The 26,514-nt window shown below is 42.2% G+C and overlaps 1 pseudogene; it reads right to left on the bottom strand.

Annotated features, from left to right (window-relative positions):
* Positions 1 to 257: 257 nt before the first annotated feature.
* Positions 258 to 14,376, bottom strand: LOC126990179 (sodium-dependent dopamine transporter-like; annotated as a pseudogene).
* Between the last annotated feature and the right edge of the window lie 12,138 nt (positions 14,377 to 26,514).

Genomic DNA, 26,514 nt, shown 5'->3' with positions numbered 1-26,514 from the left:
ATATATATATATATATATATATATATATATATATATATATATATATATATATATATATATATATATATATATATATATATATATATATATATATATATATATATATATATATATATATATATATATATATATATATATATATATATATATATATATATATATATATATATATATATATATATATATATATATATATATATGAATTGGCGCACGAATTGTGGAAAAAGGATTTTATCAACATTTCACAAATCCTTACCTCATGCAGTTGTTTGTAAGTTGTTGTATGATGAGAGAAAGGGTAATTAGAGGCAACCAAAGCAAACGCCTAGGGAGTAGAAAATTTGAATGGCAGCATCGCTCCACCTCCACCTCCATTAGGCGTGTCATGTTCGGCTTTAGGATGTAATTCCAAACCTTCGTAAGCCCCAGCGTGATCCCTGAAACAGACGAATTTCAGCCAAGAAAAATACATGATTCCGCCAAAGTTCAACGGTCGTGCAATTTGTGTTTATGCTCATATACATTCTTTTAAAGAAAAATGAAGCACGTAAGGCAAACAATAGATGAGTAACTATCTCTTGGGGAGCACATGCTGCCCAGAGGTGCACATCGCATGCGCAGCGTTTTCAGTAGTGTCACCGACAAGTCAAACAGGATCAACCACAAACACAAACTAAAAAGATAAACGCCAGCAAACGCTTTTCATCAACCATTCAGCGAGTGAAACTATTGGCTTTTGGCAGTCAGGTTCCCTTAGGAATGTATTTGAAGAATAAAATATAGAATATAATGCTCTTTGAGACGAAAGTTGAATTGTTGGCTAAAAATATTTACTTTTCTTGTCATTTCACATTAAAAAAGAACCTGAAAAGTACATAAGACAAAATGAGAAGATGCTGCGTTTTCTGAATACATTTCACTTTTTTGACCGCTAGAGCAGCAGTGTGCGACTCATTCGTGGCTATGACTTTAATTCCGAAGCCGACTGTTTTTCGTATGTTAGTGAGTTCTTGCATTATCTCTTTACATATTCTTCATGTTTTGGCGAGAAATATATCTTTTTGCAATATTATAGTTGACTGAAAGCTAAAAACAAGGAAAAGTAGAGAAAGCTGGCTCAGAACTCATACATGCAGACGCTGTAAGCATAACTCTTGCCATGGAGAAATCGTCTCTGCCGCTGGATGAGGGCATATACTGTACAGAAGATTAACTGGGCGATCTGTTGTCATCCTCTGAAACAAAATCGTCAATTCCTCCCATCTTCCTACTTCCCGCAGTGTACTCTGAGTGGTGGGTCTGAAGAGGGATGTACACGAATTGTTATACTTTCGTTTGACTTGTCGGTGACACTACGGCGCCTTCACTCGCCACCTGTACTCCCTGGCGAGGTGTCACTCCAGTTTAAGTAGTACCAGGTGCGCAGTAAAAAGTACAAATGAGGTCTAAAACGTACCAGATTGAGTAAATATAACATTGTTACTAGTCTACGCCTGCTTAAATGTAATCTATCTCCTCTTGGATTGCTGAAGGTGTTGATAAACATCCAGCACTTATTTAAGATCATAATAGCAGGGAGTTCGAAGGTTCTGGTAACTTTTGTGAGCTGCCTCTCCATCTCTGATAGCACGAGAACAAGCGTGATTAAACCAAGGCTTTTAGAAAAGTACGTGGAGGAGTAGAGGTACGTGGAATGTATGCCTCCATTCAGAGACAATCACCTCTGTGATGCGCTGGGCACACACAGAAGGTCTCTCTCTGGTAGCAATAATGTTCCACGGGAAATCCTAAAAGTACATCCTCAGGTCGTCCACCGACTGAAGACCATCCCAGAAGCATCGCCTCTTCAGGTGGGTCAGAGGGATGTACAGGAGCAACAGAACAGGATGCAGAAATAAGGTTGTCATCGGAGAAGGCCCAGCAGGAAGAAGACAGATTTGACAGAGTAAGCAGGGTTAAAAGGTTGGGAAGGGTGTAGTATGTTGGGCCTGCCAATATAAGACGGTCCGGAATACGTGAGATGTTGAACCAGCTGCTCTAGATCGTTGAGGAGGCGCAAAGTTGTGGCTAGTTTACCAGGCTGTTCAGTGAAAGGATGAAAGCCAAAGCTGGTGGTGAACGTGATATCTCCCAAAATGGAGATTTCAGCAGAAGGGGAGAGTGGAGTCAAGATGTGCTCCAGTTTAGAGTTCAAATAAGTCAAAGAATTTTACATAGTTAGTAGAGTTAGGTGAAATAAACAGCACAGATGTATTTAGTAATAGAATGAGAATGAAGTCTTAGCAGATGGTCATTAAAAGTCAAGGTCGTGAGCACGAGAACAAGTGATGTCGTTGCACACGTAGACGCAACATTCAGCTTTGGATTGAAATTTAGGATGAGACAGTGGGAGGGAACAGGTAAGTGCAATCGGTAGCCTCGAAAATATTTTTGGCTAGTTGTCCAAGTCTCTGGAAAAAATTAAAGAAAGCAAGGTTTTGGCACCTTCTATTTATGAAGAGATTTGTTTAGCCGGAGAATATATTGTCGATTCCGGGCAGAGACATTAAAATCGTGATTAGCAGAGGTGCGAAAGGCTCGTGTGTGTGTGTGTGTGTGTGTGTGTGTGTGTGTGTGTGTGTGTGTGTGTGTGTGTGTGTGTATATATATATATATATATATATATATATATATATATATATATATATATATATATATATATATATATATATATATATATATATATATATATATATATATATATATATATATATATATATATATATAGAGGATTTATAGTAAGTAGTCAGTCCGATTCGCTAGAAGAGGTCAATTTCAGACAACAGATCCGTGTCTTGTCTTGAAATCTCCTCTTCTCCAAGAGTTTGAAGTTTTCCTTCAAATTAGAGAAACAGTTAACTATTATTTAAAACATCACCTTTTAATATGTTTTGAAATCAAGCCCCGCTTTGTGATGAGTGACTTACTCCTCGTTATGAAAAATTATCATCTTTTGACGGAAAGAAGGCAGTGAAGTATACAATGTTCCCCGTAACTTTGATCCCCCGATGCAAATGACAGGCCCACGATCACCACATGCAAGGCTAGCATCCCCTACCAGCTCCCACTGCATGTCCCCATGTTTGTCCCGTGGTTTTGTTCATCTTCAGTAAACGATTTCTGAAACAAAACCAGAATGTTTCTAACTTTGTACCGATTATCGCGGATCATGATATAATATTTGGCTTAACAAAATAGGTTATGAAGCCACTGTAATGTAACATTTTTATTTATTTACCGCAAGTTCCTTAGACCACGGATACTTATTTTCGTCGTGTATCTCTGTACATATTCTAGACTGCATTCAGGTATACTCGCCCCAAAAATTGTTTTTTTCATGGAATTGAATATTTTATATTTCCCTATTATATGTTTTATCTTTTACAGCATTATTTATTTTTGTGCTTTCCGACAATTGGACAACCTTGAAAGCTGACAATAGCACACGTTCCAAAGGAAAAGGACAGAACAATGCAGTGGCGGCGGGAACAGTCAATATATTGTAGATAATCGGTTTAATATAAACTTTTTGTTGGTGAGCGTATGATGCTGACGAGGATGGAAAGCACACATTGAACTTCATATCTCTTAATGCAGTGTATGACCCGACCGAGATGCTGCGAACCTGAGGGAGAAACAAATGATCTACGCCAAGCTCGACTCTATATGGTTGACCAGTTGCCCCCCATACACAACATACTCATTGTCTTGGGCGACTTCAATGATGCAGTTACTGGTACAGAGAGATGGCTTCAAGTTGTATTGGTCCCCATGGCTCTGGCACTAGAAACGTAAACAGTAGGGATGGGCAAGTACCGTTAAGTACCGGTAGTACCGGTACCGAAAACTCAAGTACCGTTGTGCAGTTACCGGTACCAGGTACCTGAAAGGAGTATTCTTTTATCTTAATGACTTCTGATGAAATTCCCAATAAATTTCTGTAGAGAAAACTCTCTCTCTCTCTCTCTCTCTCTCTCTCTCCTCTCCTCTCTCTCTCTCTCTCTCTCTCTCTCTCTCTCTCTCTCTCTCTCTCTCTCCTCTCTCTCTCCTCTTCTCTCTCTCTCTCTCTCCTGAATAGAGTGAATATTTATTTTTCGAAAAAAAATAGCATGTATAGTTTTATGGATGTACTCGATCATGAGTCTAATGTAACAATAACAATATTTATTAACCTAAAAAGAAAAGAATCGGACATCAAGGGTATCCAGTAACTTCAATGAAATAAATAAAATAATAAAATAATGGAAACAGGGCTGCGTGATGGAAACGGAAAGCAGGACAAAATGGTGGAACTTGGGAGACGGTCAGCGAGGCAGTGACTCAGCGCGTGTTCTACACAGGGCCTATACCGGGTGATACCACATGGAGGCGGGGCGAGCGCCGAGCGTCACTAAGATCAAACGGTACCGGTACTAGCGGCAATGCTCAGTGCCGGTGATCATGAGGCTTCGCGGCACCCGGTACCGGTACAGGGTGCCGGCTGAAGAAGATTCTTTGCGGCTTTGCGAGGCACCGGTACCGGGTGCGCGAAAGAATCGGTTCTTCGCGGCACGACGGTACCGGTACTGGTGCCGCGAAGCCTTCACTCGGCACTGAGCATTGCTACCGGGATCTGATAGTGAAGGCTCGCCCGCCTCCATGGTATCACGCGGTATGGGCCCTGTGTGGAGACGCTGAGTCGCTGCCTCGCTGACCGTCTCCCCAAGTTCCCACCATTTTACATCCTGCTTTCCGTTTCCTCCACAGCTCCCTCAATATATCACACAATCACTGTTATTGCTGACAAACTTTCTACGCCTAACTATTCAGCGGGAAGCCAACAGGGTTCCATCATCATTCTTTCCTTCATTGCCTGAAGAAGTCTTCACTGGGTGAAACCTTTGTGACCACTTTATCAACCGGCGTTATTAATAACGTGTTGCCACCATCACGGCAGTGTGTCTTGTTTAACGGCAGCATGTCGACCAGACCACAATAATCATTCAGGGGTAAAAGCAGGACTGGTTGTAGTAGTAGAGACTTTCATTTCCGCATAATGCGGCGCCCTCTTCAGAGTAGCATTCTACCGGAGAGAGAAAAAGAATAGGAGAAATATGAGGAATATGATTAATAAGAGTGAGAGGAAACAAAATGGCAGGAATATAAATAATTGAATCATAGGCGAAAAAGAATCATGATGAGAAGTGAGACAGAGACAAAGAGAGTTTGGCAATTTAAAAGCAAAAGCAAATTCGATATATAAATCTAATTATCTAGATACCTTGGCTATAAAATAATAACAAAGACTCGGTGGTGTGCAGAATTAATTCATCACTTTCCTTGTTCAGTAAAATTGTCATATTATTGTTTTAATACCACGATTTGTTTTATTAATTAACGTCTCGTGACATTGCTACTCTTTAAAAAGGACGTCTAAATGAAAATAAAACTATGATATAACGTTCGTGAAGATAAGTTGACTATTAACTCTCAAGCACGCATATGCAGTCATCACACATGCGCACCACCAACTCATGAAGGAATACAGAGCAGGCACAAAGACACTTAGCAGTGACACACACACACACACACCCACACACACACCCACACACATCTATCTATATATACGTATATAGATATATATATATATATATATATATATATATATATATATATATATATATATATATATATATATATATATATATATATATATATATATATATATATATATATACATCATGAGAGTAGTGGAAGAAACCTACAGAAACAGGCATAAGCTACTCCCAGTGAGGTATATATGGGAAGTGAGGAGGTGCTGAAGTCCTCAAGACCCTTCCCATGTCCTCACTTTCCCTTTCCTATTGTCCCACCAACACAGAGAGTAGTTCAGCATGCTCAATAAAGACAAATCCTATCTTTTCCACACCACTACATTCACACAACATACACCTTTTCCCAAAATTTGAAATTCAAAATGGCGCACAAAACACTGCCTCAGTGTCCCCCGCCTGTAGGGACCACAAATTCCCCAGGAGGACTCCTTCCGGCTGCCGACTTGAGAGGTGTCTTGCTAACTCCTCGAACCTCTTTCTTATCAATTTTAACATTCGCCAGTCTTTGTTCTAATTTTCATTCTGTGGAGCACCATCTTTTCCTTTAAACCTCACCTTCTCTTCCTCACCCGAAACACAGGTTTCTCAGGCTGCTGACAATCTCTACTCTGTTCCTCCTACTATCTCTATCCTAAATTTCAATCCAAAGCTGGATGTTGCGTCTATGTACGCAACGACATGACTTGCTCTCGTGCCCACCTGGCTAAGACTTCATTGTCATTCTATTACTAAATACATGTGCGCTGTTTATCTATCACCTAACTCTACTAACTATTTAAAATTCTTTGACTACTTGAACTCTAAGTGGAGCACACCTTGACCCTCTCCCTTCTCTGAAATCTCCATCTTGGGAGATTTCAGTATTCTACCAGCTTTGGCTTTCATCCTTTTCACTGACCAGCCTGGTGAACAAGCCTTCAACTTTGCTCTCCTCAACGATCTAGAGCAGTTGGTTCATCGCCCTACACATATTCCAGACCGTTTGGAGACAGGCCCAACATACTAGACCTCTTCCTTAATTCTAACCCTTCTACTTACTCTGTCAAACTGTTCTCTCATTGGGCTCCTCCGATCACCACCTTATTTGTGTATCCTATCCTATAGCTCCTGCACACCCTGGACCACCGAAGAGGCGATGCTACTGGCACTTTAGCTTCAGTTCGGTGGGACGACCTGAGATGTACTTTCCGATTTCCGTGAAATGATTATTGCTTCCAGGAGAGAGACCCTCTGTATGTACCCAGCACATCACAGAGTGATTGTCTCAGAATGAGCATACATTCACGTACTCTCTCTACTCCTCATACTAAAAGCCTTGGTTTAATCACGCTTGTTCTCGTGCTGTCAAATGAAAGAGGCAGCTCTACAAAAGGTACCAGACCTTCGAACTCCGTTAACCATGATCTTCGAATTTCCGGCCAGAATCGTGCCAAATCTTTCCTTCGACTTAGTAAACCTCTTTCATCCATAGCAAATGCCAAACTTTGCTTTTCTATTTCTTCCAGAGGCTTCTGGCACCTAGCCAAAAATATCTCCTCCAATTTCACTTTTTTATCTTTTCCTCCCCTCCTTAACCCTGACAGTAGCACCGCCGTCACATGTCTCTAAGTCCGAACTCTTCGCTCAGACCTTCTGTAAAAACTTCACTCTGGACAATTCTGGGCTTATTCCTCCTACTCATCCTCCTCTGACTCATCTATACCTGTTATTAAGATTCTTAAGAATTATGTTTTCTATGCTTTCTCTGGTCTCCAACTCTCAGAAGGCTTATGGACCTGATGGAGTGCCTTCTATTGTCCTTAAAACTGTGCCTCCGTGCTGACACCCTGCCTGGTCAAATTAATTCGCTTCTGCTTATCAACATCTACCTTTCCTTCCCTGCTGTAAGTATACCATCATTACAGGCTGTGCCTGAAGGTTGACCGTTCAATCCTTCAAACTGCCGCCCTATAGCTTTACTTTCCTGTCTATCTAAAGCTTTTGAATCAATCCTTAACCGGAAGATTCAAAAGCACCTTTCCACGCCTGACCTTCTATCAGATCCCAGTATGGGCTCCGCAAGGGCGCTCTACTCGCGATCTCCTTGCTCTCTTATTTTTGGTCTTCCTCTCTTAGCCGTTTCGGTGACTTTCTCAGTTGCGCTAGACACATCAAAAGCTTTCGATAGAGTCTGGCACAAGTCTTTGTTTTCTAAACTGCCCTCTTACGGTTTCTCTCTCTCTGTTCTTTTTATTTCCAGTTTCCTCTCCGGCTGTTCTATCTCGCTGTGGTAGATGGTCACTGATTTTCTCCTAAATCTATCAACAGTGGTGTTCCACAGGCTCTGTCTTGTCACTTACTCTTCTGTTATTCATCAATGATCTTCTTTCCATAACAAACTGTCCTATCCACTCATACGCTGACGACTCCACTCTGCATTATTCAACTTCTTTCAACAGAAGACCCTCTCAACAGGAATTATAAGACTTCAGGCTGGAGGCTGCAGAGCAGTTAACGTCAGACCTTGCTATCATTTCCGATTGGGTTAAAAGGAAGCTTGTGTCCTTCAATGCCTCAAAAACCCAATTTCTCCACTTATCAACTCGACACTCAACTGTCACCTTCTTCAACACTAACAATCCTCTGTCTATCCTTAACTCATAATCTTAACTGGAAACTTCACATATCCTCTCTCACTAAATCAGCTTCCTCGAGTTTGGGCGTTCTGTATCGTCTCCGCCAGTTCTTCTCCCCCGCACAGTTGCTATCCATTTACAGGGGCCTTGTCCGCCCTCGTATGGAGTATGCATCTCACGTGTGGGGGGACTCCACTCACACAGTTCTCTTGGACAGAGTGGAGTCTAACAGCTGATGTACTAGTCTTCCCCATTCCCTTTCCGTCCCCATCCCCATACGTGGGTAGATAAATAGATATGTAGATAGATATAGATAGAGGGATAAATAGATACATAGATAGATATAGATATATATGTAGATATATATAGATAAAGGGATAGATAGATACATAGATAGATATAGATAGAGGGATAGATAGATACATAGATATATATAGATAGAGGGATAGATAGATAGATAAATATATAGATAGGTAGATGGATATATAGGTAGATGGAGAAATATAGATGATAGATAGATGGATGGAGGAGATAGATTGATGTATAGGTAACACTGGATGGGATATAAAGTCACTAAATCTCAGGAGATGAGGCAATTATGCATTAAATAAGAATAGCTAAAGTATGATGCTAACAGTCATTATTTCTACAAAACTCATTGGACGCCGTGACACCGCCTAAGGTACTCACCAGGGCTGTTAAAATCGTTGTTGCACATACTCCACGGCAGTACAGGGAAGAAGGAGTAGACTAAGTAGAAGAAGGACCAAGCCAGGATGACGTTGAAGTAGATGGCAGTGAAGAGAGAGGTGACATTCCCACCCCAGACCTGTGGAAGAAGAATTTTTTGTAGTTATTGTTATTGCTGGTGTTGTTCTCGGTGCTAGAGCTGAAGCTGCTGCTGCTGCTGCTGTATTACTCCGTCTAACGGCATGGAGGTTATTGTTTCGGTGCCGTGAATCAGTCTACTGGTATAGAATTACCCTAAAATACATTCAGTATTCATTTATGAAACTTATGAGAAAAACGTTGCAGCTACCAAGGAACATATCATTGAAACGTCCGGTATAGACAGCTGGTGATGGCAAATTAACGATAAAAACTGAATTATTAAATGGGTTTTGGTTGCCATATAAAAACAAAAAACCGACTGTGCTTTCAATGGGGTAGGGGATAGGTCTCTAGGGTTGGGGCAGGTCTTTCTGGATGAGGAGTGCAGCGTTCTCAACATGAGCTTTTTTTTACTATCCTCTCCTTCCTGTTCATACTTTTTCTGTAGGTAGCCGGGGGATTTATCACTCCATGGGTCCACCGCCCCTGCCCTACGGTGATCAGTCAGACCAGCCTCTGATTTGTTTTGGTCTCCCACCAGAAGAAAAAAAGATCATAAAAAAATAAGGCCCGGCCGTGGATCCGCATCGGGCGAGCATCGAGTGCAGGATAAAGCCTTTGAGACTCCTGCATTTTGAAGAAGTACGAGACCCATTACCCCTCCTTTTGTCTTTGGTGTGGCAGGGGAGGTGCAGAAGCGGCGCCCATCCACAGAGCCAGGCCCGGGATTAACTTTTTCACGGATTTACGTCTGGGCTCCTGGAACGTCCTGAGCTTCTTGGAGGATCACGGACAGCCCTGCCTATCAAATGACCTGAGAATGGTGAGGATAGACATAGTCTCTAGGGAGACGACCAGTCTGGCAGAGGCAGATCAGAAATGCAGGGTACACCTCCTACTGGTCCGGTATGAGCAATAGTACCCGACGTTGTGGGTAACTATAGGCATTCCAACCTCCTGCAGCCATATGTAGTTAAGGTAACTTTGGTTGATGGGCGTATAAAGCAACTGAGGCCGAAAGAACACACTGAGCTTCCTATCTCTTTTACAGTATACGCTCCTACTAAGATGTATAAACCTGAGGTGAAGGTAACATAGCCAAACTCGACTCCGTCTTAGGCCAGTGCCTCCCCTCAGGACACCTCACTGTCTTGGGTAACTTCAGTACAACTTCTGGTACTGACAGCGTGAGCTATGAGCTATTGCTCAGTCCATGGTCCAGGCACCAGGGCACCAACAGCCCTCTCCTCCTGAGTTTGGAAAATCGTTGAAGTAAAGAATTGCAGGTTCTTGGCTCAAAACTGGAGGTGAGGGCATGCATGATCCAGTGTTGCATGCGATCTTGACTGCCGTATGGCAGTCAGGTACCTTTCTCTTGACTGGAAGAGGAGGCTGGTAGTCCCAATCTTGAAGAGAAAGGTGATCAGCAGGAATGCCAGAACTACAATGGTATGACGCTGTTCAGTGTGCCAGGCAAGATGCTTGCCCACCTATTGTTGCTGCGGATTCGCAGCCAGCTGCTGAAGTTGCAGATACGTGAACAATATGGGTTCAATCCTGGTGAGTCGAAAACTGACTATATCCTCGCGTTTCGCGTACTGGTCGATCATCAACGTGAGTTTCGGAAAGGATGCCTGCAGCCTATATCGATCTCAAGAAGGTTTTTCATTCTATGCATCGCGAGGCACTCTAGGAGCTCATGTGACTCCGTCGGATTCCTGCAAGAACAATAATTGATCTGCTAACTGGCCTGAATTATGTGACTGAGAGTGCTGTGAGGTGTGAGTGTCTGGGGGTATGTGGCGTGTTCGCCTATTTTCCTGTGAACGTGAGAGTGAGGAGGGGTTGTGCCAATGCTCCATTGCTTTTTAACGAGAGTATGGACTGAGTAATAGGCAGTTGCGGATCAGAGTCATTGTGGATCAGCTGTTGGCAATGTCATGGTCACTGACCTTGTTTTTGCCGAAGGTACAATAATCCTTGCGGATTCGCTGGATGTTCTGGTGATGGCTGTCAAGGCACAGTACAGCCTATTCATGCGTGTGGCAAGGTTATTAATATGCCTTCGTGGCGTAGTTCAGAACTACGTACCTGTCGATACCTGTGGTAAAGGACAAAGATTCGGAGATTAACTGTACAGAAACACAAAGGTCCGGGATCTTTAAGTCGCTTTTGCTTCCTGTCTTATTCAATCAATGGCTGCGAGACATGGGCACTAAAGAGTAACTTGGAGAGGCGGATTAATGCCTTTAGTAATATGTGTCTACGTAGAATCATAAAGTCTAGCCCCTTTTCAATAAAATCCCTATAAAAAAAACCCACCAATATGACGTGGGATAGGTATCCTTTGGGCTGTGATGTTTCAAATGTGACTCTTCTTGTGTCAGTTTTCGTTAATCCAGTGGCTATTGCTGACATTCCTGCTCATGATGTTTTTGTTGCAGTTTTTGCTGGTGCTGGTGGGGTGGGGGGGTGGGGGTGGGTGGGGGGGAGCGGGTTCTGTTGCTTTGTGTTCTTTCCCTTGTTTTCGCTTGTTTTCATTGTGCTGCTTCTGCTGCTATATCTGCTGAACAGATGTATACATCTGTTCATCTATATTTTTTTTAAGTTGCAATTGAAAACTTATGATACCTCGTGTGTAATACCTCTATTGGAATTACATTAGGCAAATACGTATCATAGTATATTAGAACGCACAAACAATACAGTACAAATGAAAATACAATTAACAGTGTAAATAATACAAATAATTGTAATTTATTGGTCTTTGAAAAAGACAGACAGTGAAGACGTAAGGAAAGAAAAGGACAACAACAATATCGTACACAGAAAACACCATAATGTTGGAATATAAACAACTCACCGCTCAAAATTGGGGCCAACTTTGGGAAGAGGACGGCTGGGCTCAAACTCGCGTACTGGCCGATGCACAGCTCCAAGAAAGAAGATTGGTATGCCGGCGCAGAGAAGCATCAACACATAGGGAATCAAGACGGCAGCTGAGGGTGAAAAATAGTGGTAGCAGTAGTTTTACTAGTAGTTGTACTATTGTAAAACCAGAGCAAGCTGGTCAGTGGGGAGGGGTAGGCCGCGGTTGTTTCTGGTTAAAAATGCTGTTACTTTTCCATATTTCCACACACATTATATCCCATCTAAACATAGTCACTCTTGCCACCTAAAACTAAAACTAAACAAATCGATTCAAAAGCTTTAGAAAGACAGGAAAGTAAAGCTATAGGACGGTAGTTTGAAGTTTTTTTCTTCTTCTTGTTCTCCCGGAGTACGGGCTGAACGCTGGCATGAGACGAAAGGTGGTGGTGGTGGTAGTGGTGACCAGGATCAAAGGACACTGGGTCTACCAGAGAGCGCGTCAAATTTTGAATCAACTGGCGCATGACGTCATCAGGTGGAAGGTTGGTGGGTTCAGCTATGGTTTACGCCTCAGTAGCCGGCCGGAAGCGGTGGTGTACAGGTTGCTTGTTCTTGTCAAATCACAATGCCTTGCAGTTGTTAAGTATCTGGTTGCAAGTCTGTAAGTAGGCTATTTAACGCTCAAGAGAAAGCACCTTAGTCTGTCTAGGTCAGGGGTGTCCAAACTTTTTTTTCAGAGGGCCACATACGGAAAATATACGAAGGGTCGGGCCACTCAGTATATTTATGGATGGATATAGATTTTAGAGTTTAGAGTTTTACAGGAACCACCACGTGTAGGTCAACTGGCCTCTTGCAGATTCCTTATTTACTTATACTACATGTATTTTTTAAGGAATGAAATTAAGTAGATATAGGCAAGTGTACCTTTAAAGGAATCTATTTTTTATAATGTCTTATTTTATTTATGTATACAGGATAAACTATTGAATACTATTGCAAGAGGATCGAGTAGCATCATACTCGTTAGAGAGGATTTGAATGTAAGCTTATAGTTTTCATTGTACTTATTATTATTACACAGCAAGATGTGAGCCGTTACAAAGGCAATCCCCACGCTTACTACTGTGAGCCATAACAAAGGGACGTGTAGTCATTATTCTTAGATTTAAGGTTTAAGCTCTCCCATTGTGGCCAAAAAGGTATTTAGCATGTTTTGTATTATTATACTGTGTCTAGAATATGCATATATAGACACTCAAGTGAAATATAGTGTGTATCAGCAAGAAACATTACCTAAAGATGTGTACGTAATTTCTTTGTGTGTTAAATTCACAACAGAAACCTATAGAAGATACGATATTTGTCAATCAAAGACAAAGACAATGAAAATCTGTTTAGATTCTATTTGAGTTACCGCTCGACGTAAATACTTCCGATTTTATTTGCGTTACCGTTTGACGTGAATACTTTCGTTTTCTATTTCATCTCTCCTCGCTCCACCTTCTGACGTCATTTTCTGCGCGCCGGTTGACCCCACTGATCCTGGTGGTGACGACTTTTAATAGTACGGTGGTGGTGGTGATGGTGTTGGTGGAGGTGGTGATTGTGGTGGCGGTGGTGGTGGTAGTGACGGTAGTGATGGTAGTGATTGTGGTGGTGGTGGGGGGGGGTAGGGGTTATTGTGATGGCGGTGGTGGTGGTAGTAACGGTGATGGTGGTAGTGATTGTGGTGACTTTAAATAGTATCTATTTAATATAGATTTAGCTTATCTTTGGTGTTTGAGATAATGGGGTCAAGGCTGTTAGTATGTTTGAGATAACGGTGTTTATGTATGTAGGAGCACAGCTTCTAGCGTATTAATATATAGATAAGATTATACATACAATCTTTCATGGGTCCGTAAATAGATAAAATAAAATAAAATGCACAATGAAATAATTACGACATACACAACAATGAAAGCATAGCTCACTCCTCTATATTCTAACAAAACTAACTAAACACACACACACACACACACACACACACACACACCAAACAAAGCGAACACATTATGAATACACACACCTGCCAACCCCGTTCATGGGTTCCCATATCGATACTGATATACAATATTGGTATGTGGTCGCCGAAGAGACAAACATATTATTCAATGCTATCGTAACACTAGAAGCAATAGCACCACAGGCAGCAACAACAAGAACAGCACCATCATTAGCTCAAACAATCGTAGTAAAAGTAGTAGTAATAGTAGTAGTAGTAGTAGCAGTAGCAGTAGTTTTATGATTATAATAACTGAAACTTCTCGTGCCTTACCTCCCCCGTTCTTGTAGCAGAGGTGAAACCTCCACCACATTACCAAAGCCGACTGCATAGCTGAGGCAATAGAAAAAAATTGGAAAGGACTTTTCCATGTTTCTCTGTCTCCTCCTTCCTGCATCCTCGTCTGGGGCTGACAAGGATATGTTTAGTTCGCCCTTTTCCTTAATGGTCATGTCTGATGAACTGTCACCTTTTAAAAGAAAAAAAAGAATATTAACTTCTGTGGGTTTGAAGAGTTGACTTATTGGTGATTATTCTATTTTGTTGTTTCATCTTTTAAAGAAAATAGCTGTCGGATTAAGTTGGAGGAAACCATTAGCTTGTGCTCTATAGGAGTAAAGGCTCTGAAATAAAAATTCTGACCATTTTCTGTTACTGTATTTCCATTTAATGATCCCTAATCTATTTTTTGCAAGAGAGCCACTTTATTAGACTACGTACATTCACTTTGAGAGCCACACCCAAGAAAACCCATGAATTTTCCTACATAATGTTACATAATTATAGTAGGACACTTACCTCTCTACCAACAGTTCTTGAAACGAGTCCTCTTTAGGAAACTGAACCCATACACAAAGCTGAGCTACATCACAAATATCTGGCCACTCTCATCTACTGCAATGCTGAAACAGGGTGAAGCTGATAAATCTGTAATTAACTGACCACGAATGTCATCACCAATCTCTTCAATTCTTCTTATTACAGTTGTGTCTGACAGTTGAAGCCCTTTTATTTGCTTGATAATAGCTTCTCTGTTGCTGAAGTCAGCGTACATTATTTCTGCTGAAGCCATAAAACACTCCTTGATTATCTCTGCATCAGAAAACACCTTATGCCTAGCCAATATCCATGCAATTTCAAATGTTTCTTCGGTCACTCTCTCACGGAAGTTGTTCTGTGTAGTAGTCTTTGTTGCCCTGTAATCACTGTAGTAAGCTGCTCAATTATATTTTTTCTCCAAATTTACTTCCAGGTGGTAAGGATTCATTCTAAAGTTTGCATGAGTGGTTCTGAAATGGCATCTAAATTTCCCTTAAACCAAGAACACTCCTGCTGACAGAATTTACAACTCAGTATGATTTGTATCATGAAGCACAAAAGTTCCTCTGTCCACTTTTTCTTGAAATTTTCGGTTGTTCATCTTGTATCAGTCCGCACTTTCCTTTTCTTACATGCCTGGCTCATATTTTTTGTTGGTAGACTGGCCCTCGTTTCCCCTCCATCGCATTTTCCCTTTCTGCTTCCCGGGAGATTGGGATTCTGTTACAATATCAGTGCGTTTCGCTTAATTATGTAACGATCCATCATGCCAGACCGACCGCTCACAGAGGCAGAGACGTTACTGTTTACACGCGAACTGTTCTTGTACGGAAGAACGGTAGCATCTGATATGTGAATGTCATTACTAACTGTAAGCTTCGTCTTCCATTGAAATTTTAAAAATATCTTTTCCGAGACAAAAGGAAGCTTGGAAGTTTTATATTAACATTTTTTGTGTACAGCATTTATATATAAAATTTTTCCGAGATTAGGATTTTGGTAGTAATTGATTTATATATTTCCTGGAGTGATGGGTAGAGTGCCCTAGACTGTTACGATTTATTATAGATATTAAAATTTGTTTTCTTATTTAACCTAAGTGGATCCCCGTCAAGATCCTACAACAGTGAAAAGATTACAAACACTCCTATCCTGCCCTTTCCCTCCCTTCTCCTTCTCCCCTGCCCTCTCTCCCCCGCCCTCTTTCTCCCCCATACCTCCCCTCTCTCTCTCTCTCTCTCTCTCTCTCTCTCTCTCTCTCTCTCTCTCTCTCTCTGTGTACATGCGATGTGAAGCGTTGCACATATGGCTTATCTACAATGGCGGATAACTCGAAAGTATATGCTAAAGTATGGCCTGGTGTTTATGCACGACCTGATTCCTGTTCCAGCGTAACTGGATGTTTACCTTAGAGTGCTGTATGAGGTTTGTTTGGGCAATTTTACAACCATTGAAAGTTATACAGTATATGAACCTCCTTCCACAGGTTACGTTGAGCGTATGATGGGATGAAGCTTTATATCTGACAGCTTGATCATTTTATAGGAAATCATATAAGAGACGGAAAGGAATAACGGTGGAATTGAAGCGCGAATTCATTGCAGAGTCAAAACGTGAAACGAAATAGGAGAAATATATGAATAATTTATTCTGATGTTAGGAAAAGACTGCCATACGATATGTGTCCATGTAGATATGTTAAAATGTCATGGCAAATAAAAATAGATAGCGAGTATATGATGGGTGGAGTAATAATTAAATAACTGACCACATAGGCTGTTACTTCAACATTCATCACCATCGACAAACAGGTCATCCTCGTCGTCATCACTGTTGATGCTGATGCAGACGGGATATAATTTCTATTTATCTGCCATTAATTCCAGGTCATATGTGCATGGATTCACTATATATCGTGTACAGCACAAGTGTTTGTGAGAGAGAGAGAGAAGGAGGGAGGAGGGAGGGTATGGGGAGAGAAAGATGGCGGGGTAGAGAGGGCGGGGGGAGAAGGAGGAGGGAGGGAAAGGGAGGAGGATGGGAGTGGGAAGCCAGGGGTGGAGGTGGAGGTGGTGGATACACGTCACAAATGCGTCACGCCTCCTGTTCGAATATGTAAGTGGCTCACGCAGGTTTCGCCATCACAGTCAGGAGTAAACGCCTTATAATTAACCGCATCTGGCATTGCACTTAATAGCGTCAAAAGTTAGCGAGTGTGTAGAACAATCTGTGCCAAAGTCCCATGCTTGATCCGGAGTCTTCGTTTGAAAGATATTTGCGAAAACGGTATGTCATAGGGTCTGATATGGATAGTAGTAGTTGGTGTCCCCCTTTAGCAGGGAGATGGGGTTATTATTGGTGCGTGAGGGTCCTGGCAGTACTTGAGATCGACAAGAATGAACGCACTTGCTCACGTCGTGAGGGTACTGCTGCTGGCGAAAGCGTCCAACTCGTGATCCAGGCCGTGGTGAATAACACACACACACACACACACACACACACATACGCAGAGAGAGAGAGAGAGAGAGAGAGAGAGATATGGCGGGGAGCGAGGCAGTTAAAGACACCGGGCGGCAGAACATCGCGCCCGGTGTGAGTGCTGTGACTGATGGTGCCGGCTCGCTGCCATTCCATTCCATTTAAGATTAACCCCTTAAAAAAAGGGGACGGGGCCTTGGCCAAATGGCGGCTCTGTAAGGGAGGCGAGCGAGCAATGCAAACTCGTTGCGCGGGTCTGGGACGCCTCCGCCGCCGCCACAGCCACGGGTAACAGCCGGCGAGCAGCGACGGAGGCACGGAGCCCCTCCGGGCAGGCGCCCAGGGAGCAGCCCGTAGCAGTGCACGAGCGAGCAGCCCAGCAGTCAACTATAACCGCAGAGGGTCACCCTCACCTCTGCAGAAGGAGCCACCGGCTGCTCGCCCGAGGAGTGCTGGCGGTCCCGCAGCTCGCTGCCTCGCCCTGCTGTTTTTTATACCCTGTGTTACGCCACGAGAAGGAAGGGAGGGATACACGCGGAGATGGGACGAATTTTGGGCCGCCCGTCAGTCGACCTTACTTACTTCGATCTTGGTCTTGGGTGTTGATGTGAAAGGGTTGGGCATGTTTTGAAAAAGGTCTAGAAAGCTGTCGCCGAATGCTGAGCGGACGTCGGGAGGAGTGTGGGGTCGTGTTGGATTGGCGCGAAAAGAGTATTCCATGCTAAACTTTCGACAGGAGTCAGGAAGGTCTGGACTTAACCGTCATTTCCGGATTTGATGTCTGAGGAGGTCAGGGACAGAAGTCAAGACTGTCGTCAACAGTTTTGGGTTGTCTTGAGACAATTGTGACGACTGTCAGGGGCCATTTTTTCAGAATTTTAACCGTTTACTGTAGGCGTCGTCGGTGCCGACTACTTAAGAATAATGAGGGACTGTCGTGACGACAGTCTTACGCCTAATCAGAAGGATCTTCAGAGACTACTGTCAGCTCAGAATGTTGGCTAACACTGCCGCCATCCAAGGAAATCTATATTTTTCATTTTGCAATCACAACCACAACTCAACTTCTGGGCATGGTTACGTTTCACTGGCACGAATTTGGGAGCCTTTTAGCACGCAACACGCATGCACTCCTGCTGCCTCTCTCCTGGGTTGAATGACACAACTAGGGTTGCCACCCTGAGGTCAGAAAAATGTGGAATGCAACATCTCACTCTTCAATATGGAATGGATCCATATTTAAAGGGACGGGTGGCAACCTTAAAATTTCTCAAGCCTGCCATGAGTGACAGCCGCTGCCCGCTGCTAGTGGAGTCAGGAGAAAAGGGGGAGGTACGTTACTTCGCGTATTTTACACGTATTTTAGGACGGACCTTGACAAATTTTACGGACTGGTTTTGTGGTTAACCGAAAAATGCGCTTGCTACAATTTAAGATACTGAATTTTAACTGCTTGACCATTCAAGCAAAGCAACCAAGTACGGAACAAATGGCGTTCCGTATTGGTTCAAAACGGAACGCTGTTTCACTCTTGGGCTACAGAGCGATTCCATGTATCTTAAGGAACGGGTGGCAAGCCCTAGAAGTAGACACAAAGGAGTTTCGGCATTATAGCCTATATACCCAGGACCCATGAGGAGTGCTATTAAGATGTCTACAGCCAAAATATCCTTTTAAAATTTTGGGTAAAATTCAGCGACATTCGGCAGGGTTGCCGTCAAGACGATCCGCTTGAAGCCGTCGGACGACTCGCTTGGCAACTGTTGGCCAGCTGCATGTCTTACTCTCAAGTTTTGAGCCATGGACGCAGAATAGAGGGTGACTTTTGACTTTGGTTAAATTAGTGATCCAGCCAATATGATTGAATCAGGCCTATTATCTGAATAGTCCTTGAACAATAACTCCAGTTATACGGGCACGTGGCACATTATCAAACATCGAAGCTGCTGACCGGTTGGCTCTCAAACCTGGTAGATGTTTCCGAGTTCAGGAGGCTGAAGACGCCCCAAAAGTTCGAGAATAGCCATGTTTTTTTTTTTTTTTTAATGGAAGGAGGGCCTGGCATGGAACTTTTGCCTCGAGGATCCCTGTGGTTGGCATTGTAGGGTGTACTAAGGCTAAGCGATGCACCTCTGCTTCTCTCTACTCCTTCCCACCCCTCCTCCCCGCCCCCGGCGATGAAAAATTGTTACTCATCACGTGTCTCAGAAAAAAAGTCAATCATTTTTTTGGGGGGAAAAAAGTATTGTTATTATATTCAGGAAAACGAACATATATAAATATTACGAAAACTAAAATTAAAAAACTTAGGAACGTTGAGTGCGAGGTGGTGTTATTTTGTTTATTATATGATTATAAAGATTACCATAGACTAAATGTTTTTTTTTACACCTAAAGAGACAGCTCAAAGGGCGTAAAGAAAAATATATAAAAAACCCGCTACTTACTGCTCCTGAATAGAAGTCAAAGGAGTGTCCAAAAGAGAGGTCAATTTCAGGAGGAGGTGTCACTGATACCCTCCCTCTTGAGAAGAGTTCAGAGTCGTAGACGGGAGGAAATACAGATGAAGGAAGATTGCTCCAGAGTTTACCAGCGTGAGGATGAAAGAGTGAAGATGCTGGTTGACTCTTCATGAGAGGTTTAGACAGTATAGGGATGAGCATGGTAGAAAGTCGTGTGCAGCAGGGCCGCGGAAGGGGAGGCATGCAGGTAGCAAGTTCAGAAGAGCAGTCAGCTTAAATATCGATAGAAGAGAGGAGGAGATAGAAAAGAGGCAACATGGCGGCGGAATTTAAGAGGTAGAAGACTATCAGTATGAGGAGGAGAGCTGATGAGACAGAAGAGCCTTTGACTCCACTCTGTTGGAGAGCTGTGTGAGTGGACCCCCACACACACACATATGAGATGCATACTCCATACGAGGGCGGACAAGGCCCTGTAAATGGATAGCAACCGTGGGGAAGAACTGGCGGAGACAGTACAGAACGCCCAGCCTCGAGGAAGCTGATTTAGTAAGAGATGAGATATGAAGTTTCCAGTTGAAATTTTGAGTTAAGGATAGACCGAGGATGTTTAGTGGTGAAGAAGGTGATAGCTGAGTGTTATCAAAGAATAGGGGATAGTTGTTTGGAAGATTGTGTCAGTGGATAGGTGGAGAAACTGTTTTGAGGCGTTGAAGGACACCAGGTTCCTCTTGTCCCAATCGGAAATAATAGTAAGGGCTGAGGCTAAGCGTTCTATTGCCTCAGCCTTAGATCGTTAAGATCCTGTAGGTGGGTCTTCTATTAAAAGAAGTTGAAGTAATGCAGAGTGGAGTCATCGGCGTAAGAATGGATAGGACAGTTCGTTTTGGAAGAAGATCATCAATGAACAACAGAAGAGAGTGGGAGATAGGACAGAACCCTGTGGGACACCACTGTTAATAGGTTTAAGGGAAGAACAGTTACCGTCTACAGCAGAAATAGAACAGAAAGGAAACTGGAGATAAAGGTACAGAGAAGGATAGAAACCGTAGGAGGGTAATTTGGAAAGCAGAGATTTGTGCCAGACCCTATCAAGCTTTTGATATGTCAGCGCAATAGCAAAGGTTTCACCGAAACGGCTATGAGAGGATGACCAAGAGTCTTTAGGAAGGCAAGGATATCACCAGTAGAACGCCCCAGCGGAATCCATACTGGCGATCAGATAGAAGGTCCAGAAGTGGAAAGGTGCTTTTGAATTTTCAGGTTAAGGATTGATTCAAAAAGCTTTGGGTAGGCAGAAGAAGTAAAGCTATAGGGCGGTAGTTTGAGGGATTGGAACGGTCACCCTTCTTAGGCACAGGCTGTACAAGGCATACTTCCAGCAGGAAGGAAAGGTAGATGTTGACAGGCAGAAGCGAAAAGAGTTTGACCAGGCAGGGTGACAGCACCGAGGCACAGTTTTAAGGACAATAGGAGGCACTCCATCAGGTCCATAAGCCTTCTGAAGTTGAGGCCAGAGGGCATAGAAAAACATCATTGTGAAGAATCTTTATAACAGGCATAAAAAAGTCAGAGGGGACAGTAGGAAGAATAATACCCAAATCGTCCAGAGTGGAGTTTTTATAAAAAGTTTGAGAGAAGAGTTCAGCCTTAGAGATAGATGAGACGGCAGTGTTGCCGTCAGGACTGAGAGTGGAGGAAAGATGAAGAAGTGAAGTTGGAGATGTTTTGGCTAGATCCCAGAAGTCACAGGAAGAGTTAGAGAAAGCAAGGTTTTGGCATTTCTATTAATGAAAGGTTTTGGTTAGTCGGAGAATAGATTTGGCACGATTCGGGCAGAAATATAAATTTCAGTAACCATTAAAAAATCTATCATGATGGTGATTATCATGGAGATGAAACGTAAGAAAGACACATTGTTATGCATGCACATTATATCAGACTACACTTACCTGCCTGCAGGAGAGCACTAAGGCGTTCAGACATTAATAGGTATTTTGTCAGAGTCAGGACTGACATTTTCTTTTAAGAGTATCGGCGCTTTCTCGGAAGTCATGCCGTTTATCAAGTAAACTCGGGGGCAGTTTTAGGATGGTCTGCTGCATTTATAGCGCTGACCACCAATATTCTTTTCTCCTTTCTTTGACGCTACGTAATCTAGATAACACAAACGTACCCGTGAGGCAACTTCCGGATTGGTGGAGGAGTAAATTTAAGCGATAGAATGGTGCAAAGGGGACTGGAAGAGTAAGCTACGTCACCTCTCATGTGAACTGAAGTGGACGAGCAGCTGAGGCCCGAAGGTGGTCATGGCAACCGACTCAGGTGTTGAGATTCAAAGCAAGTGTCCACCAGCCTCACCTCGATAGTTAATTTTTGATAATTCGAATTATTCATTATCGAATCTCTCATCCCCCCTCCCCCGTCAACGTTACATACCGTCTTCCCTCCCTCAACACATCGATTTTAATTCTCAGCATCAGGGATGGAGTATTCGTATTCGGTATTCGTATTCGAATACATTCGAATACCGTATTTGGGTGTTTTCGTATTCATATTCGAATATTATTGATGGAAATGAGGATGGGTGAGTAGGAAGACACCTACCAGAAACGGGCGTAAGCCACTCCAGTAGATATATATGGGAGGTGAGGAGGTGCTGAAACCTCAAAGACCCCTCCCATGTCCTCACTTTCCGTTTCCCTATTGTCTCATCAACACAAGAGAGTAGTTCAGCACGCTCTCTATATAAAGACAGATCTTCTCTCTTTCCACACCACACTACATTCACACAACCTACACACCTTTACCCAAAATTTGATAAATTTAAAATGGCGCTTTTAAGCAATGCCTCAGGAGTCCCCGCCTGGGGGTGGGGGACATAAATTCCCTCAGGAGGACTCCCTTCTGGCTTGACTTGACTTGACAGGTGTCTTGATAACTCCTCGAAACTTTCTTATCTTCTGCTAGAAAACATACGCGGTCTTCGTTCTAATTTTCATTCGGTGGAACTCCATCTCTCCTCTAAACCTCACCTTCTCTTCCTTACCGAAACACAGGTTTGTGTGGCTACTGATAGCAATCTCTATTCTGTTCCCTCCTACTATCTCTATCTAATTTCAATCTAAAGCTGGCTGTTGCGTCCTTGTGCACGACAACGACCTTGCCAACGACAACACCTCGATGCCCACGACCTTGACTCTTCAGAATTTGGCACCATCTGGCTAAGACTTCATTGTCATTCTATTACTTAATATATCTGTACTGTTTTCTCACCTAACTCTACTAACTATGTAAAATTCTTTGACTATTTGAATTCTAAAGTGTAGCACATCTTGTCTCACTCTCCCTTCGCTGAAATCTCCATCTTGGGAGATTTCAATGTTCCTACCAGCTTTGGCTTTCATCCTCTTTCACTGACCAGCCTGAGTAAACAAGCCTACAACTTTGCTCTCCTCAACGATCTACAGCAATTAGTTCAGCACCCTACTATAGATCGGTCCAAATTAAGCTTGGCCAATTGCACCGAAGCCCCTCCCATTCTGGCTAAGCTGCGCCCCCTTGCCCCTTTCACCTGATTGGCTGTTGATGACATCATAGACTGTATCAAAAGACACGTACCAAATATATATGATTGAGATAATCTAGCTTAACTTTCATGATTAAAAAATATTCAGAAACTTAATTGAATAACGACACTCTACTTAAACAATCAATGACTTCCTTAAGAAACCAAAAAAGTACAATCATAATATCTGCAAGTTTTCAAGGGAGAATGGGCTCTGCAAAACGAGCACTGAAAGGCGATGATAGTAGGCTATCTATAAGTAATGCACACTTTCCGTCATTATTTCCTACATAGCTCATTCACATAGGCATACCAAATATAATCAGTGTGAAATGAATTATCAGAGCCCACTATGACATAATAACATGCTCTCTACTAAATACTGGAAAAGTGCCCTTAGAATGGAAGAGAGCGAACATTGTACCAGTTTATAAAGTGGAGATAAAACTGAACTACTATATTATAGACCAGTTTCTTTGACAAGTGTAATGTGCAAGATTTGTGAAAGTATAATAAAAAACAATGGGTCGAACATTTATAAAGGAAAACATGATAAATGAAGGACAGTTTGGATTTAGAAAAGGAAAGCGTGTGTCACTAACTATGTTTCTACTCAAGAAGCAATATACGTGGTGCAAGAGAGAGGAAATTGGGTTGATTGTATATACCTCAGATTTGAAAAAAAGCGTATGACAAGGTTTCGCTAAAGGTTAATCTAGCGACTACAGCAGTTTGGGGGAAGGAATGGGCAGGAAAGGTTATCAGTGGATGAAGGATTACTTAACGAGAAGAGAAATGAGGCAGTGATTAGAGGATATATATATATATATATATATATATATATATATATATATATATATATATATATATATATATATATATATATATATATATATATATATATATATATATATATTTTTTTTACATCATGACTATTGCATATTGATAGGCTTCATCCAGTGGGGCCTGATGGTCGGCCCAAGGCTTCTTCCAGTGGGGCCTGATGGTCAGCCCAAGGAAACTTCTTCCCGGTGGGGCCTGATGGGTCCGGCCCCAGCCCGCTCTGGCGCAGGCGACCATGTTTATAGTGGCGCCATCTTGTGTATGGGCAAATCATGCTGCACCCAGGAACTCATCTTTGAGCCTTTCTTTGGAGAGGTTATCTAGAGCCCCGGGTTGATGGGTGGTCTTCAGGTCCCAGCTATGTGGGTAGTCTTCAGGCCACTCGGCGGTGACTGAAAAACCTCAGCTGTGCAGCGGGCAGGATTCGAACCCGCGTCCACTCCTGGAGCTCATGAACGCGGAGGCCAAATCACGCTAACCGATATTCAGCCACCGCCTCCCCAAATTGGAGAATTAGTAGAGAGTGGAAGTCTCCCAAAGGCTCAGTTCTGGCACCAATAATGTTCATAATATATCTAAACGATATGCTAAAAGGGTATATAAAAGTTGTATATGAGCCTTTTGCAGATGATGCAAAAGTTAATAAGAAAAAGGAAGTGAGGACGGAGGAGAAGACTGTGAAAGAGCTGCAAAAAGACCTGGACAGAGTATATTGATGGAGCCAGTTATGGGAGATGGAATTTAGCCTGCAAACAAGTGCCATATTATAGGAAATGGGGAAAAAAAAAACAAGGCAAACATACCAAGGATAGGAGAAAAGAACACTTAAAAGGTGAGGTACATAGCAGAAGAAAAAGATTTGGTAGTAACGATGTAAGACACACTATCCCCAGAAAAGCACATAAACAAAAGCTGTTTGGAGAAACCTACAGGATGATGCAAAAATATAAAGAGGTATCATTCCATTTTATGGACAAAAGAAATGATGAAGAAAATAATAACAACAATGATAAGACCAAAGCTTAGAATATGCTGCAGTTAATTGGTCGCCTCACTAAAAGAACGATATCAGAGAGTTGGACAGGATGCAGAGAATTGCAACGTAAAATGGTCCCAGAGACTCTCATAGCATATGACGTATGAAGACAGATTGAGAGGAGATGTGGCGCTCTGGAACACAGAAGGAGAGAGGAGATCTGAGGTCACGCTGTATAGAAAGTTGGTAAATAGAAAGTTTGGTGCGGTGGATAGAGATGATTTCTTAATTCTTAACTGCGAGAACACCAGAGGGCTGAGGAAAGCTGAAGGACATAGGAAGAAACTTATTAAAGGAACCTGTTTGGAAGTGACTTGAAAAAGTTATAATTTTCCACATCGAAGTTAATACTGGAGACAGCTTGCAGGAAGAAGAGGTGGTGGAGGCGAACAGTGTCCAACAAAATACCAGGAAAGAAAAGGCTGGATGAATGTAAATATGGAGACAGGACTATTTGAGCTTAGCAAGCTCAGGCCCAGTAGACTACAAAATAGAGTGGCTTATACACACAAATACACACAAACCTACACACACACACACACACACACACACACACACACACACACACACACACACACACAAATACACACACACACACAGACACACAGTGCAAAAGCGTAAAAAAGTAAAACGACAGACTGCCCCCCTCAAAAATAGTATTAACTGTATGAGAGTGGATTTAGGCTGGATTACCCACACCAATTGCCCAGAAATTATAGAAAATAATGAAGAGGAGGAAGGAACGTGAATGACTTACCACAAAATTATAATCTGCACTTAACTCTTCCTTCGCAGCAGTTCAAAACGAGTAATGATGCCCTAGGAACCGAGCGCTTACTGAGTGAGCAGGAGTGTGTGCGTCGAGGGTTAATGGAATTCATAACATTGTATATTGATGCTATGTCACGATTCCATGTCGTGTGTGTGTGTGTGTGTGTGTGTGTGTGTGTGTGTGTGTGTGTGTGTGTGTGTGTGTGTAATTCCCTCACCTCTTGGTCTGCTGCAGAGTCTCTCTCAGGACAGCAAAGCCGTTCCCCTATATATATATATATATATATATATATATATATATATATATATATATATATATATATATATATATATATATATATATATATATATATATATATATATATATATATATATATATATATATATATATATATATATATATATATATATATATATATATATATATATATATATATATATACTATATATATATACTATATATATATATATACTATATATATATATATATAGTATATATATATAGTATATATATATATATAGGGATCAAGCCTGGGCTAT

The sequence above is a fragment of the Eriocheir sinensis genome, unplaced genomic scaffold (assembly GCF_024679095.1).
Source record: "Eriocheir sinensis breed Jianghai 21 unplaced genomic scaffold, ASM2467909v1 Scaffold1477, whole genome shotgun sequence".
Lineage (NCBI taxonomy): Eukaryota > Metazoa > Arthropoda > Malacostraca > Decapoda > Varunidae > Eriocheir > Eriocheir sinensis.
The sequence above is the reverse complement of the archived record's forward strand: the minus strand, read 5'-3'. Positions and strand labels throughout refer to the sequence as shown.